This window comes from Condylura cristata, unplaced genomic scaffold (genome assembly GCF_000260355.1).
Source record: "Condylura cristata isolate star-nosed mole 26May11 unplaced genomic scaffold, ConCri1.0 scaffold00012, whole genome shotgun sequence".
Taxonomy (NCBI): Eukaryota; Metazoa; Chordata; class Mammalia; order Eulipotyphla; family Talpidae; genus Condylura; species Condylura cristata.
Window position 1 is genome coordinate 28,576,956 of NW_004567113.1, and position 9,790 is coordinate 28,586,745.

Here is a 9,790-nt window from a genome sequence, read left to right on the forward strand (position 1 = left end):
AACCAGGGAGAGCCCTCTTCTGCATCTTGTTTTATCTCATAAGTAGGACAAATTAGGTGGCCTGAGGTCACCCCACATTATAATTTCTGGAGAGTGTTCCCCGTATTATTTGTTACTATTATTTTTACTGTTTCAAGACAGTCATGTATTGTCCAATCCTAGGTTTTATTATAATTCATATGTAAATGTATGCAAATATGCATTAGCCCTTCACACCATGATCCTTCATCCTATGATCTTCACACCATTGTCCTCTCCCCTCCCCACAGCTAGCCCCCAAAATGTAATACCACCATTATCCCCAAGTTAATTTGCTTTCTTAGTTCTACTTCACACAACCTTTCACAAACCTAAAATTATAGCATCTTAGTCTGTCCTTTTCTTCTACAGTCTCATAGACACCCAAACCAGTATTCTCATTAGCTCACAGGTCTGAACTGCAGTGACAGCTTGCAAGCCAGTTTCGGTCCCTATTCTCATTTTGTTATCAGATCCCACCTATCTGCAGATGACATAATGATTTTCCTCAGATGTCTTTGTCTTCAGGTCCTTTGCCGGCTCAGCAATCTCCGGTGCTTCAATGTCACTTATTATGCACACCCCACACCCTATCTGCTCTTTAGGGCTTCCCACCAATGTTCCCACCCCCAGGAGCCCATCCCATCTTCATTTCTCATTACCTCTCCCTGCAGCCTCTCTGATCCCACCAGCACTATCTGTGTACCATTTCCCACATGCGACTTGCTCATTTTCATCTCTGTATCTTTCCTCATGCAAACCCTTCACCCCCTAACCTACAGATTCATTTTTGCTCTCTCCACCAGTAACCTACTTCTCTTCCAAACTCTGCTCATGACCAATCTCTTCAAAAATGGCTTCTTAACTAATTGCAACCAAATAGGGTTCCCTTTTGCCTTTTAGCCCCTCAAAACAGAACAACCTTCTGATGTTGTTGAGGCTGGTGGCAAAAAGGAGATTCAGGGAAACAGTTTGGGTGCCAAACTGCAAACAGTTTGATCTAAAATCCTAATAAAGACAATATCTTTCAAATAACAAAAATGAAAAAAGCTAAAAACAAACAGTACTCTTTCTCCTGGAGGCTTTTGTAAGGGAAATATCCATGTATAATATCAATAGCTACCACTTCTTTAGGGTTTAATTTTATTTCTGCTAAGGAGTTTATGTATACTATACTGTTAAATTTTTATTATAAGAAAGATAAGTGTTGTCATAGTCTATGTTACAGACCAAGGTCTGAAAATCAAAGTAATTTGTTCAACGTCTACTGGGAATAGATAAAGGCAGAATTTAAACCCAGGTATCTCATTTCAACCCCAGATGTGTCCTTATTCAAAATCTATGTCCTAAACTACCTAAGCTACTAGCACAGATTCTAAACAGCACTCATTCTGTCCTAGTATCTGAGGTGATGGGGGTGCAAAGTGGGGTCACAGGGAGGAGGAAACAATTCACACCAAGGCTGACTGATGTTATTTTAATACCTGACATTTGAGGCTGCCCACATTGTTGTCTCTTTCCTTACAATTCCTCCTCTTCCCCACTGTGTCCTAGTGAACCTGCCTCTCATCCAACTAGAAAAGTGGGACCATTACAATGACTATTCCCACAACGCACCCAAAAACTGATTGAACTTAACCCTTCTCCTTTTCTCTCCTGTTACAGAGTCTCTCTTCCTATAAAAGGCAAGTCTACTTCATAGTTCCTTGGTACCAACCCCTCTTTTCATCTCAAAGTCTTTATCATTTAACTTCCAATGAGGAGGAACATCAATCTTTTTGTAGCATAACATGTCTATTATTTCCAGATATGCTCTGTTAGCTACCATGATTTTTAAAATAAATAAATAAATAGCATATAACAATAATTTAATTTAAAAAAAAAAAACCTCCCATGAGCCCATGCGTAAGTCCAGCTATGGTCACATTTCTTTACCATGCCCCAGAGTCAAACTCTCTGAGTGGGTTGTTTTCACTGTTCCTCACTCCTTGCTCATCAAGTCCTCTTCAAACTGGTTTTCTCCTTACATTCAATTAGGACTAGTCCAATTAAGTTTCCAAAGACCTTCCTGGAGGTCAAATCCATACAGCCAAATGTTCTTCCCTAACTCATTGATTTGTCAGCAACTTTCAATGACATTGACCAGTTATCAAAAACACTGACTTTTCTTTTTTAGACTCACTGATGTCAGTGTCCACACTTTCTCCACTGTTCCTTCTCAGTTATGTTGGCTGACTTATATTCTTTTCCTGATATCTAAATGTTAAGTTTCCTTAAAAGTGGGGCCTCCCTGGTGGCCAAGGGTTAATGCTCATCACTATCACTGAGATTGCCTGCCACAGTGGCCTGAGTTCAATCCCTAGCAAAGGAGCTACCCCTATCAGAACTTTCCTATCTAGCCCACTGCTCCCCTCTGCAGGGTATTTCAGTTGATCTGCCTGTTTCGCTCTCCACACTGACTGGTGAATCCTCCATCACCCTACACCTCTGACCTACACTCCAGTTCTTCTATGCAAAAATAAAATCTGTTTCAAAAGTGCATCTTGAATTTATTTTCTTCTCTCTGTACTTTCTCCCATCAAATGCCATGAATTTAAGTAGAATCATTAGGGCCCTCCCTGGTAGCATAATGAGTTAAAGCACAGCACTGCAAAACTAGCCTTAGCTGCTTTAGCATGAGTTTGACCCTCAACCAGGTGATCCACATGGCACAGAAGACCTCTCCTGTCTCACTCGCTGGTCCCCACAGCAGTGTACTTCATCAATCTGTCTGTTCTGTCCCCCAGTCTCTCTCTTATGAATCCTCTCATCCTCTGCACCTCTGATCTGTACCCCAGTTCTGTATGCATATTTTTTTTAAAAAAAAATAGAATTTTTGCACTCTGATCCACAAATTATGTCACCTACTAGAACTATCCTCTGAGTTCTGGATTTTCATGTTTGGTTTTCTCTTTGATGTCTTCAACTCTTTTCCTTCCAGAACTTGTTCTCATCTACACCCACCAGACCTATCTCAATAAAAGATCTAACCAACTCTGAACACTCAAGCCTAAATTTTACGTTAACTTTAATTCTATTATTTCTTTGACCCTTCATACCCAATTCAAAAGTAAGTCTGTGGATCTCATTATTAGACTGGTTTCCATCATTTCTCACTGCCCACAATAAAAGCTTCCTTAACAAGACCTACTCCCATTCTAATCCCCTTCCAATCCGTTTATTGCTTTTTTAATCAGAGAGGTCTTTTTAATACAAAAAAAAAAAAACCAATTTTCTTGTTTAAGACTCTGTTGTTCTTAGATTAAAACCCAAATTATTGCCACATTCTACATCAAATATAGACAAATATTTTTCTGTAAAGAACTGGTTACTAAATACTACAGCATTTCTTTTTTCGGTCATATGGTCTCATTCACAACTATTAGCTCTGCCGGTGTGTTATAAAAGCAACAATGAACAAACAACCTGTCAAGGAATGAACATGGCTGTGTTTCAATAAATCTTAGTTATATATTTACTTATTCTTGTCTGGTTTTTCTTAATGAAATGTAGATTCTATAGACAGTGTCTGTAGGTGGATGACCATCGCTGTACCCTCCTTGCTTAGGTGGATGTCTGATACACAGAAGTTACTATCTCATGCATAGAAGTCACTGCTCAGAAATTATTTTTTGAAAGCAAATGAAGAAAATCAAATACAGATATGTCTATCTAGCCATATAAGAGTCAATTAAAACATTGGTTTCCAGTTGTTTGATTATTACACCTTTCAAGACAGGACTAAAATTAAATTTATTAGTACATATGATAAAGGAAAAATTAGTATTTCTGAAATAGCTATTGTGATGTTTGTGGGCTGAAAAGGAAAGGAAAAAGAGAATCAAAATTTAGGAAATGATTCTAAAGTTTATAAAAACTGATTTTTCTCTAGCGAAATGACAACAATATTTTCGTAATATTGGATACACAAAATACATTCCAGAAAGAAATGTCTTTCAAATGTCTGAGGAAATATTTCAACCCACTACTAGGAAAGGTTATACTGCTTATTTACACTCTGGTGATTATATCTTTAAATATAAAGCACTAATCAGTTAGTATTAAAGATTTATGAAGGGACAAGTTAATAATTTTCCACTCAATTCCTTCCTACTAATTAAAGATTTTTCACCATTAATCTTTGTCCTTTAGCATTTAATCTGAAGTAATGTTTGTCCTTTAACTTTAAAATTAATTTTAAATAACATCTTTAATTTTGATATAGAGAACTATTTTTGCAATTGCCTTTCAGATTAAATTAAGAAATCTCTAAAAGTCTCCTACTTAATTTAATATATAAAATGTCACTTGCATTAATCTGATGATTTTATATTACACATTTGGCACACAATATCTAATACAATATCTAATTAATTTGGCAAGAGAATTATGGAAATAGTAAAATTACTTCCAAATTTCAAGGAACACTTCATTTTTAAATGCCTAATTAAATATATCTTTGTAATAAAAGAAATCATTCTGAAGATAGGTAACAGTGTTTTAGTTTCTGAGCAATAGGTAGGCTGAATGTTAATTTGTCCTATAATTGATACCTACAAGAGACAAAGGTATTGCCTTTTCAGTGCCCAAGACAAGTAGATCATTCACACAACCTGAGAAAGAAAACAAAGTCAAAGATGTTTGGCAAAGAATACAAATGGGTGAGTTGAAAAACCGAATGTTTCAAGTAAAGACCAACTGACATATCATGATGATTTTAGTATTTCTTGAATTTTTCATTCAAGCAACCAGTGAGCAGCAGTCACACCTAAGAAGACTATCATTCTAGTTGTTTATTTGTATATTTATTTTATGATAAACATACGATATATATATTTACTTTCTGGTGGCTGCTGCTTCTGAGAGACCTCAAGAAAAGCCCAAATTTATTCTAGTGTTCCATGTTAGCAGAGAAGTTGGGCAAAGAAGAAAAGTCATTTCACTTCTTTTTAGGAGTATTTGTAGCTTGCCTGCCTATTATAATTTCTCCCTCTTATTTCAAATATGAAAATCCATTTTTACCTCTATTTTTCCAGTGAATGGTCCATAATCATCCTATTTTCTTTTTTAGCCTTGATTTTGTACTTCCCATTTCTTGATTATAGTCAGTGCAAAATCATTTTGTTTCTCTTATCTCTTTCAAATTCAATGGCATTTAAAAACTATACCAACAATATACCTGCACCTTAAAAATAATACAAAATTAGAAAAATTTTGATTTTTCTAAATCTTACATATGAATTTTAAAAAGTGTAATTTCAAGCCCTCCCTGGTGGTGCAGCGGGTTAAAGCACAGCACTAAAAAGCTTAAGCCACTTCAGCATGAGTTCGATCCCCGCCTGCCCCGGAGGTGACCACATGGCACAGCAGACCTCTCCTGACCCGCCCGCTGCTCCCCTCAGCAGTGTACTTTGTCCATCTGCCTGTTCTGCTCCCCACTCTGTCCATGGTGAATCTCTCACCCTCTGCATCTCTGATCTGTACACTAGTTCTGTATGAATAAATAATTTTTTTAAAAAAGTGTAATTTCAACACCAATGGAATCATAGTAGGCACTGTAAGATTAAGACTTCTGACATGTCTGTGTATCTGTAAACATTATACTAATCTAAGCTACATGGAATTGTCGAAAGAAAAAAAATCAATATACAAAGTATATCAAATAAATTACACCCAATAGCTCCATACTTGAAATGAAATAAAATACTACGTATATGAAATGAATTTATCTAAAAGTCATTATTCCTTGCCATATTTTACATAGAAGTATGAAGAAATGCATCTCATGCTTCAAATTTCATCTTTTTCAGGACAGAATGGAGATATTCAAACATTTGAAGCAGAATCAAATCATGTCATTCCAAAACATCTTCATCACTGTGCATCATCAGAAGGCTGCATCCTCCATGTCCTGCTGCGCCAGAGGAGCTCCGAGTATCATTGGTTGATACTGCACTTCAGGCTCCTGCAGCTTTCCAAGTAAATGAAAGGTCAATAATGCATGCTACCTGCTGACTCCGGCCTGGCAGCGCCTACCAATTCAGCATTGCCCACGGAACCACTGCTGTAGTTGCTGGGGCTCTCCAGAAGGTCCTTACAGTTTGTTCCCTGTTCATTCTAGTATAATCCGTTTGCTTGCTGACCGCTAACGGTGTAATTAATGGGCATTTTCTGATCGATGTACCCTTGCGGAGAAGTGTTTTAATAAAGGGTGATTACAGTGAAGAATGATATAGTTGAATATCACTACCTGGTCGTCACCACTCATTGGCAGTGCCATAACAGAATCAGACAGTGAGACCAGACTGCATAGAAATTATATCAAATAAAGTAATTCTTTCAATTTATTGTGCCTTTAATTATGCCATCTTTAATTTAAAGAACTACCTTGCCCTATACAATGAAGTCTCCAAGCTAAAGGGAATTAATCTAAGGCTAACTAATATTCACTCCCCCAGCACATTTGAAATCAATTTTACCTTAAGCAAAATGGTTTATGAGTCTTTAGTTTACCCTGGGCATTATGCATCTTCATAATTTCCTAATGAGCTTAAGATATCCATGAGCAGAAGCCATGAATCATATTTTTGGTAGCCCTTAAAAACAATTTTTTTCCCAATCTGCTGTAAATTAAAAGAGAGGGGAGAAAATGAGAATAAAATCTCATTACTACTGACAAGCTCACAACTCAATAAACCTGTTGTAAATCTTATTAAAGGGTCAGTTATTTGTCATTTTTAGTAGCCTTCATCATCAGAGTCAATACTGTGCCACCTGATCTTTCCTTAAAATACCAGAGCACAGAGGTCACACAAAGATCTGAGGCCAAGAAAATCATCCTTGAGAATGAGTGTAAGGAATTGGAGCTCTTTCCAGAGTCTGCAGTTTAAATATTGACATGCACTGAGCTGCGGTATTACACAAAAGGGTCAGGACAAAGATCCAATGAGGGGAAAAAAACCTGCTTCTGCTTCCTGATGAGCAGAATCTGAAGGGACAGGTGGCCATTTCACAGCAAAGGCACAGGAACACCTAGCCAATATGAGGCTTACTCATTGCTTATTGAGTCAAGAAAAAAGGGAAAATCAGATCTTGAGTAGATACAGGCTATGTCAATAACCCATGTTCTCTTGCAAATCAAACTCATTGTGGATTCTTCTGGGCTGACTACTTTCTTTTTACAAGATTTATTTATTTATGCTTACAGAACTGGGGAACAGGCCAGAGGTGTAGTGGGTAAGAAGATTCACCAGAGACAGAGTGGGGAGCAGAACAGGCCTACTGATGAAGTACACTGCTGAGGGGATCAGTGGGCAGGTCAGGAGAGGTCGGCCACGTCCTGTGGGTCAGCTCCCTGGCAGGGGATCAAACTTGTGCTTCAATGGCTTCTGAGAGCTTCATACTGTGGTGCTTTAACCCGTTGTGCCACCAGGGAGAGCCCTGGGCTGACTTTTAATGATAGTAGGACAACTTCTATGACTGGTCAGTGGGTTTTGAAGCCTGTTTTCCTGGGTATGTTCATGAGAAGACAGAATTTTAATATGATTTAATCAACTGGATCAAATAGATACACACGCTAGCATAAAATAAAGATAAGGAGAAATTCAAGCAAAATATCAGAGACATTTTTAAATATAGTTTTGGTTTTATCACAATCATTATTTTCTGTTTGGTAGTAGAGGTGTTCTTTACTAGAGGAGAGCCTCTTGTTTTGAAATCTAGTTGATTTTTCTTGATTTCTACTTATAGTTTGTGTGCTGTTAGTAAAGGTTTAATGGAGAAATTTAAATGAAGATATGTCTGTGCTTTAGAAAGATTGTCAATGTGTGTTCTTTGATTTGTAACAAAGACAGAACTTTCTTCTGCAAAACTGTTATACAAACACCACTTACTTCCACTGTTTTTCAGTTTTACCCCCATGTCAACACATCTGATATGATATGACCTTCTCCCCATTCAAAATTCACAGGTTATAAATGAGAGAGGAAGTTAATAGTAAAACCAAAGACACTGAACACTTAGAGTTCACTCAAGGTAATTATCATTGTAACTCTCCTAACAGCTTGTTACTCTGATTTCATTCACTTTGGAAACACTGATCATAGCTTGAGATGTATATTTATTATTTCAAATAATTAGTAGTAAAACATCTCATTCTGCCATAGCTTACCTCTAAGGACATTCTGATATCAACATAGTTCACATCCAACTCCACTAATTTTCCTGAGATTTTATTTATTCACCTGCCTGAGATGCTGTAACAAAATACAATACTAGGTATCTTAAACTACAGAAATACATTTTTTCACAATTCTAGAGGATTATCTCAAGAACAGGGTGTCCGTATGATCAGATTCTGGTGAAGACTTTCAAGCTTAACAGAAGAACAACTTCTTGTTATGTCCTCATATGGCACAAAGGAAGAGACCTCTAGTGTCTCTTTCTTCTAAGCAAACCAACCCTATAAGATGAAGGTCCCATCAGGCTTCATTTAACCTTTATCTCCTCCTCACCAGAATTTTCTCTGAACATAGTCATCTTGGGATGGTGCTTCAACCTTTGGATTTAAAGGACAACTCATTCCATAGCTCTTTCTATAACAGGAATACTGAATCTCTTTCATAATGTCATTTCAGACTTTTTATGAAACATCAAAACAATTAAATCTATAACCTAATTTTCCTAGTAATAATTATTTGAATTCTAGAGTCACTCTAGGAGTTTTCCCTCCTCTCCAAGTCTACAGAGCAGCACAGAACAAGTTTCTGCCTAAATCCTGCCAAACTTAGAATCAAAATAGCAGGTAGTCTGGGCAGAGGCACCTGATTTTTGGTCAGATATTTTCCCACACCCTCATCATCCCTCAGATTATCAGCTCTAAAGCAAAGCTTCCCTAGACGCAAACTTGAAAAGGAAAAGGGAGGGAAAGAATAAATATAAGAGAAAACATAATTTAATGTTTCAAATATTATCTTATCATATAAAGGAGAGGTGATACATTCGACCTTTTTTTTTAAGATTTATTTATTTATTCATACAGAACTGGGGTATAAACCAGACATGCAGAGGGTGAGAGGCTTCACCAGAGACAGAGTGGGGAGCAGAGCAGGCCGAATGACAAGTACACTGCTGAGGGGAGCAGTGGGCAGGTCAGGAGAGGGCTGCTGCACCACGTGGTCACCTCCGGGGCAGGCAGGAATCGAACTCATGCGGAAGTGGCTTAAGCTTCTTAGTGCTGTGTTTTAAACCGCTGCACCATCAGGGAGGGCCCATTTGATCTTTTCAAGTACCTCAGCTGGAAAAGCTCATAATACTCTTCTACCTCATTGTTGGGATTTTTATTAAAGATTATTTTTTTATTTATGCATACAGAACTGGGGTACAGGCAGGAGTACAAAGTTGATGAGGGGATTCACCAAAGTCAGTAGGGAGAACAGGCAGACTGACAAAGTACACTGCTGAGGGAACAGTGAACGAGAAAGAGAGGTCTCTGCACCATGTGGGTCACCTCCAGGCCCCAGGATTGAACTCACACTGAAGTGACTGTGGCCAGATTGCAGTGCCGCATCCAAACCTATTACCCCACCAGCCAGGGCCCTCATTGTTTGGGATTTTACAGATGAAGACACTGAGAGCCTGAGATGTGATAAAATTTGTGCCACATCCCCAAACATCTCAGACTATAAGCCAGGCATTTTCTTTAAAGATGTCGCTGAAGTGTATGTCGTGTAGT